At 45.6% G+C, this 10,972-nt stretch overlaps 1 protein-coding gene across 4 annotated transcripts in view; it reads left to right on the top strand.

Moving 5' to 3' along the window:
• The first annotated feature begins 1,293 nt into the window (after positions 1-1,293).
• Positions 1,294-10,972, top strand: part of IRF2 (interferon regulatory factor 2) — a 104,801-nt gene continuing 95,122 nt past the window's right edge. Inside the window, exon 1 of one of the 4 annotated variants that reach the window (XM_080928286.1) lies at positions 1,294-1,426. The gene's annotated coding sequence lies outside the window, so the exon portion shown is untranslated. Of the gene's footprint in view, positions 1,427-1,691; positions 1,727-2,580; positions 2,962-10,972 lie in introns of those variants that run through there. The other 3 variants (XM_080928288.1, XM_080928289.1, XM_080928287.1) reach the window with 3 other exon arrangements.

The raw sequence follows: 10,972 nt of genomic DNA, 5'->3' as shown, positions 1-10,972 counted from the left end.
AGTAATTTTGTGATAAAGAGGAGGTAGAATTATTTTCCAGATGTTTACACATAGATAATGACAGTCTTCTAGGGTGGGTCTTTCTCTAGCTGCTGGAAAAGGCTGGTAGCTAGAGAAGGCTGGTGGCAGGCTGAGGAAACTGTAAGCCACTGGGCAAGAACCAGGTGTAACTCAATGTGAGAAAAATCTTTGAAAGTGACCAAAGAGCAGGAGGTTCCAAGTGAGCTGGCCCAGTAGAACCAATAGGCATTAGCTACTGCACCTCTCATTGGTACTAGGCCCTCTTCTTGTATTCTGTATTGTCACCACGGAACAGCACAGAGGACAGCGGGTCAAGGATGTCCAGAACTGGGCTAGGAGTTAATATGCAGCATTAAGCCTTCCCTCCAGAACCAGTCCCAATCACAACAGTTGAAGTTCAAGTAGCTCACACCCTTGTCCATCTCATCTTGCAGGAACGGGACTTGTCTGGCACAGGTATGAAGTAACTTTGGAGAATGACTTACTAGGGGAAGGCCGTCCCAAACTTCCACGCGGAGTGTGTCAGGCTGGTTCTTCAACCCCCCCAACCCCCCTTCCCCCCAGTAGGAGATCCAATAAAGTGGGGACGCAAGTAATGCCTTCTTTTCAGCTGACTTCGTTCCTTACATTCCTTGGCAGCAGGCGACTTTGCAAGATGAGTTTGTATACGCAGCCTGAGCACAGCGGTTCTGAACGCTTAACCCACAGGCCGTGAAGGGTCCCCTGGCTTCCCAGGCTCTCTCTGGTCGGTCTCCACCTTCAGGTAGGATGCAGAGTCAGGTAACTCCTTCCTTACCCTCCAGCCACCAGCTGGCGGCCAGCTCGTAAGCCAGCGCCTGGCCCGCCACTTTTAGAGCCCACACTTCCAGCTCGGCCGCGGGGTGGGAAGGGGGGAAAAGCGCGCGCCCCTCTGTGCGAGCCACACACTCACGCGCCGCCGCTTGTTGCTCCCCGCAGCCGCGACGTGGGGAAGTGAAAATGAAATCGACTTTTCTGAGAAATGATGAAAGCCGCGTCGGCCGCCAATGAACAGCGGCGGCGAACTTCCGCACCTCCGGGCTGGCGGCTGGAGCCCTCCCTCTGCCTCCACCTCCGGGTTGCACAAGCTTGAAACAAACACTGGGGAGGAAGGGCGGGGAGGGAGGAGGGCGGAGGGGGAGCGAGGGAGGGAGCGGGGCCGGGAGAGGGCGGGGGTGGGGGGATTTCCAGCCTCGGCTCCTCGCAGTTTCCTCTCCTTGTTTTGCTTTCGATCTGGACTGTTCTCAGGCAAGCCGGGGAGTAACTTTTAGTTTTGCTCCTGCGATTATTCAACTGACGGGCTTTCATTTCCATTTTACACACCCTAACAACACTCACACCTTGCGGGATTGTATTGGTAGCGTGAAAAAAAAAAGCACACTGAGAGGTAACATTTTTTTTTTTTCTCCAAATAATACTTGTGGCTGTGCGTGTGTTTTCTCTCGAGGGCATGTTGATGGGGACAGGATGTATGTATGTGCGTCCTGATGCTTTGACACGATGTTTTGCAGACGGAAAATGCCGGGGTTCATAAATATTAATACCGATTTTTGGAGGAAGAGTCGGCGCAGTTATGGATCATCTGATTTTAGGGGAAGCAGGGGTCTGCTGCTGTTGCTGCTGGTGCTGGGGCTGCTGAGGCTGCAAGGAGGAGGAGGAGGAGGAGGAGGTAGAGAGGGAGGAGGAGGTTAGTGGAGGTTTAATTTCACTTTTGGATTTGCAGATGCGAAGAGGTGGCTCCATGGACGCAGATCTACTCTGTGTGATTCTGCGCTCCAGGTGTCGTGCGTTGTGGGTACAGGTCCACTGGAGTCTGGCCTCATTTAAAATAAAATTGGTGTGTGTGTGTGTGTGTGTGTGTGTGTGTGTGTGTGTGTGTGTGTGTGTCTGTGTGTTTACAGACACTGTCGCCACCAGGTCCGAGGAAGGGAACCCGGTTCTTCTCGGTGCCCGGCGGCCCTTCTTCCCAGGCGGTCTCTGGTGTAAATAGACTGGCACCCTCGGTCCCTAGATGCCCGTGCCCAGGCAGTGACCACTGTAAACTTAAAGGCTGCCTTAAGGCGGTCCCAGGATGCGCTCGCCCATGGGGCTTGGGGTCGGGTGACGGGTGTCCGGGGTGCCAGCCGCCACTGGGGCCGGGCGGGCTCCGCGCGCGGCTGGGCGCGGGCCTGGCCGGCGCGCCCGGCTTCCTGGGGACTGGGCCGCTGCCACTCGCCAGGAACGTTGCGTCCTCTTCCTCGCCGGCCAGCGCCTGGCCTGGCCTCCGGGCTTTGTCACTGCACTTGTCCCGGCGCATGAGACGCCCAGGAGGCGCGTCCCAGGAGGGCTCTGCGCTCAGGGGTCACCCACCCCGGCGCGGCCTAGCTGCGAGCACCTCCGGGTCCCCGCGGGCGCCCCCGGGCCGGCCTGGCGCGCTGGGCCCGGACCCGCCTTGGCTACGGAACGGGCGAGGCGTGGGGGCGGGGAGCCTCCGGGGACCGAGCGGCGCCCCACGGGCGGGCATGGAGGGGGGGTTTAGGGAGCGCTTGGGGTCTCCGGGACGCGGTGGGAATCCGAGTGCCCGCCCTGTGCCCTACGACCCGCTCCGGGCGCCGGGTGACATTCGCCCGCCGGCCGAACATGGTTGGTGCAGAGTGGCAGCCACCACTTCCTCTCCGCCCCGCCGGCCCGGCTCTCTGGGCGAGCGCTGCGGGCCGCGGCCAATCGCGGTGCCCTGCCAGTCCCCGTCGCTCGGCCTTGGGGGCCGGCTCCCCTGAGCGGCCCGGGAAAGCCTTCGCGAGAGCACAGGGCCCAGGCTCCCCGGACGCTGTCCACTGGGCCCCGGACGGTCTCGGACCGTTTGCCATCCTCGTCCCTTAGGAGCAGGGAAGGAAAGGAGGCTGGCAGCCTCAGCCGTGAGCCAGGACTGTGCTCTGGCACCAGGTGAGAAGCCCGGATCAGTCGGTGGAGGCGAGATCCTAGGTGGTCGGATGTAAATAAGACCCCCCAGGATTGGCAGAGGCGGTTGTCACTCCTTTGCGAGCTGGTTTGCAGGTCCTTAACTCCAGTGTGTTTGAAACTTGGGGGATGTGTTTCTCGTCCCCTCCTCCCTCCCCTGTGGGCACTCCTTGTCCTTCCTTGGTTGTTTCTGTGCCAGGGAGGCAAAGTGGCGCTGGGGGTTAGCTTTCTGCCACTGGCCTCCCTGTGGCTGGGACTCTGGCGGCGGCTGCTCTTGATGAATGGCTCCGGAGGGTGGAGTGGAGGATAGTTACATTTCCTGTTGTGCATTTTCAGGAATCCCAGGAGCTTGTCCTCAAGCCTAAAGTCATTTATTAGTTTTATTGGTTTGCTTGTTGTTTTGTTTTTGTTTTTTGTTTTTTTGTTTTTTTTTTGTTTTTTTACATCGACTGACCGCAAATAAGTTAGCTGTCTGAACTTCTGGTGCTTAAGGGCAGGTGCAGGGACCGGTCTGTTAGCCTACTGTTTCTAGAAGGTAGATGTTTGCATGGCAGATAAATAGATGTCCACTGTCTGGGCCGCGCAGGGCCCAAAAGGTTGACCTGTTTAACTTAATCACTCTCACAAGTTCAGAATTCTACAATTTTTCTCAACTCTCATTCTTTTTTGGGGGTGTGGGAGTGTTCGTGTGTGTCACAAAAATGACTTCAATAAAATCTTGGCATTTGGCTTTTCTAAGGCAACTTCAAGCAAATGAACTATTTAGGGCTTGAGTTGGCATCTCTAAGAGGTAACGTTGGAACATCTATTGATTGATGGGGCAAAGTCCGGAGTTTCACTGTAACTGGTGCATGATTATAATTTATAGCCTACCTTGTGTAAGAAGTTAAATTTTGGCCTGAGCTTAGATCCAGGAGATCTTGTCTGTGGTGATTTGTTAGTGGTTCTTAAAATTAAACACATATTTCCTTCTCAATGAGTGGTCTTTTTTTTTACCTGTTGACCTTCAAAAGTTAGAAAGAGTTGCACATGTTTCAGAAGCACTTACCTGTAAAAATGACATCTTCATGGAAACAAAAAAAGGGGAGGGGGGACTTGTAAACAAATTGGAAGCAAATTAAGGCAAAGAGGAATTGCCATGAAGTCCTGACAGCCCTAGGATTTATGGCCTCCTGAAATATGTTATCAAGTAAATATTTAATATACCAGAGTGAGTGAAAGCTGTTTACATCTCGGAGTAGAAGACTTGAAACTTTGGGTAGTTATTTGACACATGATTCCCCCACACACTCAAGAGCACTGCCCTTTTAATCTCAACTTTATGTAGTAAAAGATGGGTCTCTTTCCCAGTATTATCCCTTTAAACAACAACAACAAGAACAACTAGCAAACAGATTACTGAACTGTACACTGGGCATCTCAGTGCAGATCCCTTATTTGCCTCAGTTAAATGGACTTAAAGCTGGAAAACTTATTTATCTATTTGACAAATATTTGTGGGCCATGAACTACCAGACACAGTGGAAGGCTGTGTGGAACCAACTGGAACCTCGAGGGACAGACAGCCTCTTCAGGTTCTACAGAGGTTGCATTCTAGCTGTGAGCTAACAACCACCAAAAAATAAATACAGCAATTACCTCTGGAGGTTAGTCTAAGAAAGGGAATAATATTTTACACTTACAGGGCTGCTTTTGAGAACAATTGTGATACTGTGCATGGAAGAGCACTGTGTAAATTATAGCAACCCACAAATGTGTCACACTTTCTAAGTTAAAAAATACACAGGGAGGAGAGTGTCCTGGCACATACTTCTTATCCGAGCATTAGGAAGGCTGAGGCAGGAGGATTGTGAGTTCCTGGATGAGAGTCTGTCTTTAAAATAAAAGCGAGGAATCACAATTAGGATAGTACCTCTGAGGGTACAAAAACAATGGCAGAGAACTGGATCTTGGATAACTATTATATGTAAAAAGAAATATTTAGCAGTGAAATATTATGTGAAGGATTTTTTTTTTTTTTTTTTGGTCTTCTAGGAAAAAAGTTAAGTGTTATCCATGGAGGTCAAACGATATGGGGATAACTGACTTGGATGTGTGTTTTTCCAATTTATTTATACATTAAATTACTTTATTGTAATGAAATCACCCATAAAGACATCATACAACTAAATTAAGGCAGCCACCCAGACCAACACTTGTCTACTCTCAGACTGTGATTTCCCTGAACCTCTGTGCAGTTAAAATGGCCTTTCTGAAGTAAACAGTCATCATTTGGGGGCTCACACTTCATAGATAGTCACATCTACCACTAAAATGAAAACCTGGGGGGAGGGGAGAAACATTAGCTTTCTGTCCTTTCCTGAGTCATGATTTCCTTTGCCTACATTCTGTCTTTCCCCATCACTTAATAGTACTCTTTCTTTGTCTCTTTTCTAATTGGCATACAACACCCACACTCACAGCTGTGTACATATATACTCGCAAATTATGGTTAAGATCTGGATATGAAAAACACCATGTTTCTCTTTTTTAAAAAAATAATACAGCACACAGGTGACACCGTACTTTTGTCTGAATTTTCTTCACCACTGTGTCAGACTCCTTAAGTTATTACTGTAACAGATGTGGCTTAGCTCTATCCTATAATCTATTGCATTTTCATTAAGGGACTTGGCTGACTTGGATTCATTGACTGCCAGAGTACTCAACACTACATATGTAAAACACATTACGTATGTATAATGCAAATGTATAATACATTACAGGTGAAAATAAGCATCAACGGTATATATTTGCAATATATGATATGTGCACAAGTAAGTCCCTGTGAAATAACTAGAAGTATTGACAATAAAAACAATTATGTTCATCAGCATGGAACGCCATATTCCTTCCTGAATGGGGGAGGAGGACTTTCCACCTCCCTCTGCCCTATTCGTGTCCTGCTCTTTGGCTTGCGTGGATTAATATTTAGTTAAGAATATCAGCTTAATGTATAATGGGCTAAGTTGAGTGGGCGTGTTAGCCAGTGGAGATTGTAGCTAAGGAGGTTTGGTCAGTCTTTGATTTAACCCCAAAGGAATAATACATTATGTATAGGTATCAGAGTTAAACATGAAACCATTGTTTTAAAATAAAAATAGCAAGGAAAATAGCTACCCAGAAAAACGCCTGCCCCAGGCTGACACCCAACTGTTGTGAAGATTTCTCAGGATCTCTGTGAACTCAGAACAAGGAATAGGCCTCTGGTGACCAGACCGTCAGGGAGCCTTTTAAACTGATTTTATGCCTTATAAGATTCATCTTAGGACAGAGTCTCCGAGGAAAACTGGGTTCATTTAGGAAGCCTGCATGTGATTTCTTTTCACTACTTTGATACCTGTGGCTTCCAGTCAGAACTTCTGGTCAAGTTGGAAAAAATGTGATTTTCATCAACTCTAGTAAATCTTACTCTACCCAAACATAGCGAAAACCCACGTGTTGGCACTCTGGGAAGGTCTGTGTTAAACTTTCAGTCCTGACAGACTGGAACCAACTGAAGACATCCCTCAAAACTTTGAGTTCTTCTGGGGGGTCCAGAAATCTCATACCATTACTGCAAGTGAATAGTTAGTTAAATGTAGTAACCCAAAAAGGTATTCACTTTTCAAACATTTGTAGACAGCTGGCCATGTACAAGATTTTGTATAGAGGAGGTGAATGGGCTCAGATGCCTAGAATTCACTCCATGCATGCACACTCAATTTATATGCACACAAATACATATTACATGTATATAAATTGCTAAATTTCAAGGTCTAGTCATACACAAATTATATACATTTATTTATTTCAAGGAGTATAGACACACGTGTGGATGTCCACGCACCCACACGTACACCCACATGTGTACGTGGCCTGAATTGAACCCAGAACCTTGAGTGTGCTAAACAAATACTCTGCCATTCAGCTCCACACCAAGCCTTGGAGTTGACTTTTATCTCTTTTATTCTTTCTTTAATAGCTTCTCCTTTTTGGAACCTGAATTCCACCAACTGTGGATAGTTCTGCAGTCCTCAGGGGACCAGGCAGAACATTTGTTTATTATTAAATGGCCAAGGGGAAAAGGAACATTTAGAAACTATGCAGGATTCCTTAGATTTGAGACTGGCTACACTCCACAGTATGGTTGTACATCAGAGTATATCTATCATCTATCTCTTCTTTTCTCTTGTTCCCTCCAGTGTGCCAGGTCCATCATCCCAGTCTCCCTCCACTGTGTGGCCAGGGCCAAAAGTACAGAACTGCTCACTATTCACGGATAGTCTTTCAGTCTTGGCCTTGGCTTAGAAGCTATGCCAAGCAAACAGCAAGCAAAAACCCCTTGCTTCTACATTGTCCAAATTACTTTGAAAAGGACTCACCATTCTTGGGGCTGTTCTTATTGACCTTAGTCCTCATACCCAGAAATGGAATTCACAGCCTGGTTTGCCTGCTCTGACTGTTCCATTTCAAGGAAGACTGTACTACAATCCGTCGTCTCTGAGTGCAAGAAGGCATGGTTAGGGTGGGTTATGTTTTCTGACTTGTTTTGTTTTTGTTCTGGTTTATACCACTAAGTTAAATTTCAGAAAATTTCTTTCATTACAAATCTTCAACTACATTATGGAGTTAAGAAAAGAAAGGGGAGCAAGAACTTAGTTAAGGGTCAATTGAAATGCTGAGAGCATCTAATGTCTTTAACCTCGTGGAAGATAGATTGTGACTGCAGGACAGGAGCTTATAGGAGACTTGCCATTTCTGCATAGTTGAGGTCACCTTAGAGGTACTGATGTTAAAGTATTGGGAACGGAAGGACTATGATCCACATTGTAATCCCCTCAAAGTTTCTCTTAAAAAACAAAACAAAACAATCAAAACAAACCTCCCATTAAAGACACTATGATGCAGCTTTCATAGGCCCGCCTCCTCTTCCCATGCTGCTCTTAGATTGGATGTTACTCTTGTCAGATCACAAGTGATATATCTAGAAGCAAAAAATAGAACTCACAGAACAGGTAGCAATTGAGTTGTGAGCCCTGTAGTACAGGCCACCTACTGTTGGGAAATCTAGGGGATCATAATATGGTTGAAGCTTCACACAGAGAAATGTTCTGGAATTTAAGTTGGTGATATATGCTTATGGTGTTAAATGTTAAATTTAGCATGCTTAAACATATGAAATGTTCAAGCCAGTTAGTCACAGTGGTACATGCTTGACATTGGAACACCAGGGAGCCTGAGGCAGGAGGATTGTTACAAAGTTGAGGTTGTCTTGGGTTATATAGAGAGCACAAGGCTAGCTTAGATACACAGTGAGACTTTGTTTCAAAGCGAACAAACCTCAAGTAAGCAACAGTTAAACTTTCTGTTCCAGTAATGGGGCTTCTAGGAACCTACTTACTTCCTGAAGGTGATTAGAGGTTAGAACAAAGATTTATGTTTAAGGGTGTTTATTGAATTGGATTTGAGAGCCCTTTGAATATCTACATGAAACATGTAAATTATGGTATATCTGGAAGATGGTAGTTTTAAAAATTCATACATTTGAATGGCATTTAAAGAGGGCAAATATTTATTCCATGCTAGTTGGCTGGGAGAAAAGGATATTAGATTGTGTCCCACTCTTATTTTTAAAATTGTACATATTTTGTTTATGCAGTGCTAAAAATCTGTGTAAGAAAGAGCTTGATGGTAGGATTATGATTGAGTTTTTTTTTTTAGTGCCTCTTCAGCTGCTTTATATTTTTCAAATTTGAATCAAATTTAGATCATAGTAACTCTCATATCTAAAGAAGGGTTCTCCAGACAATGCTCGTGGGTCCCCACTGGTCCACCTCTAGCAAATGTGAGATTAGAAAAAGGAAGTTGGACCAGGCAGTGGTGGCACACACCTTTAATCCCAGTACTAGGGGGTCAGATCTCTGTGGGCTCAAGGCTAGCCTGGTGGTCAGAGCAAATTCCAGGACAGCTGGGGATACATGAAATTACCTTTTCTCAAGCCACCACCCCCCAAAAAATAAGAAAAGAAAGAAGGAAAAAAGAAAAAAGAAAAGGAAAGGAAATTGGACATTGCTGAGGATGGTGCCTATAGTCTTAGCCAGTCCTCAGCTCTCTCTGCTTCCTTGTGCAGATTCAGAGTCTAGATCTGGGTCTTTTCTAGCCTAGGCTGGGAGACACCATTGCCTCACTCTGCCAAGAACTAGTAATGGTCTAAGATGTTACCCCACGTGACAGTTATACCTTTTATGTTTGTAAGTATCAATGAAATACATTACACCTGATCAGGAGACAAGAGTTACTGATATTTATAAGCAAGCTAACAGGGATCATTACAATGCTGGTCCACACTCCTAGGTGCTGGAGGGTCATGTTTGGGGTATTTCACTCTGAGTTGAAACTGTCCCTCTCCCCTTCTATAGGATCAGGGTTCTGCTGACATACTTGAGCACTAACATCAAGGGATGGCCTCTATGGTTTGTCTCCTACCCTTTCTGCAGTATAAATCTTGGGCAGATAGGGGTTTTCTTAGTTTTAGCAACCTGGGACACTAATTACACAAGAGATTTGGACCAGGCGGTATTATTTGATTCTGATGACAAACTTTTTTCCCCCTATCAGCTAACAGGAGTTAATTTAGACAAATAGTCACAGATCTAATTCTCAGAGTATATGCAAAGTAAGAGGCTGGTGAAACATCCCTTCCCTTTGCATCCTATCTCTTCCCTGTTGACTTCATGTCAGATCTGTTCTCTTGTTCCAGGAGGATAGGGCAGCTGTTCCCAACTACATCCACTTTTCGGATCTCTTCATGGACAATCAGTTAGGAAGCTATAGTCACATGGTGATCTCTGATTTTTCTCAGTGGAAGATGACCCTGCATGCCCATTTATTTATCCGATGAACTATCAGAACAGTTTCCCTCCATCTATGAATACAAGCTTATTTTATGATTATGATAAAACTAAGGTTGGGTATATCAACTACTAGTCTAGAGACACGAACAAGAGGCAGGATTAATGAGGAGGACACTTGCCGGTACAAATACAACATGAGCCACCTGATCATTTCTTGTTTTTACTATCTATATTAGAAAAGTAAAAGAGGCAAAATTGAAAGTTGTTTAACCAGTTACTTCCCAAATATTATTATTTCAATATAATCAGTGCAGAAACAATGTTATTTTTCATTCCCTTTTAATAGCAAACCTTTGAAGCACAGTATGGTGTTTTCTAACCTGATTCAACCTTTCTACATTTTGAGTGCTCAGCAGACACAAGGGGCTAGCAGCCACTTGTTAGATGGTACAGCAGATGAAAGTTGCATATCCTTCTCTGAGATGCTGGGAGATGCTCAGTTGCTACAGTACCTGTTGCACAAGCCTGAGGATCGGTGTCTGATCCCCAGTACCCATGTAAAAACCAGGCCTGGCAACCCACATTTGTAATCCTACCACTGGGGAAGTTGGAGACAGGAGGATGCCTGTCAGTGACAAGCCTTGTATCAAAAAAGGTAGTGTGTACCTGAGGAGTGAGCTGAGGTATCATCGGACACGCTGACACACATACACACACACACTCTAAAATATACATACACATACATACATACACGTACATATATGTACACATACTACCCCCACCAAGTACATATATACACACACATGTACACACAAAAAAAATCAGCACACACACAAACATGCACAGAGACAGAGAGAGATCGAGAGAGAGATAGACAGACAGACAGACAGACAGACAGATAGAGATAAAGATAGGTCTGTGAACAGTTTTAGTACAAGGAATGGAGTCTAAAAAGTCTGAAGGGAGGCAGGTGAAGTCTTTTGTTTTAGTCAGAAACTCACAACTCTCCTTTGCCCTCTTATTATAAACCTTATTTGATCTTTTTTTTTTTCAACCCAAACCAATAAATATACTCAGTGCCCACAAAAACAGTGCATAGAACTTACTGTTCCCACAGTCAT

Source organism: Micromys minutus (genome assembly GCF_963924665.1).
Source record: "Micromys minutus genome assembly, chromosome: 14".
NCBI classification, from domain to species: Eukaryota; Metazoa; Chordata; class Mammalia; order Rodentia; family Muridae; genus Micromys; species Micromys minutus.
The sequence above is the reverse complement of the archived record's forward strand: the minus strand, read 5'-3'. Positions and strand labels throughout refer to the sequence as shown.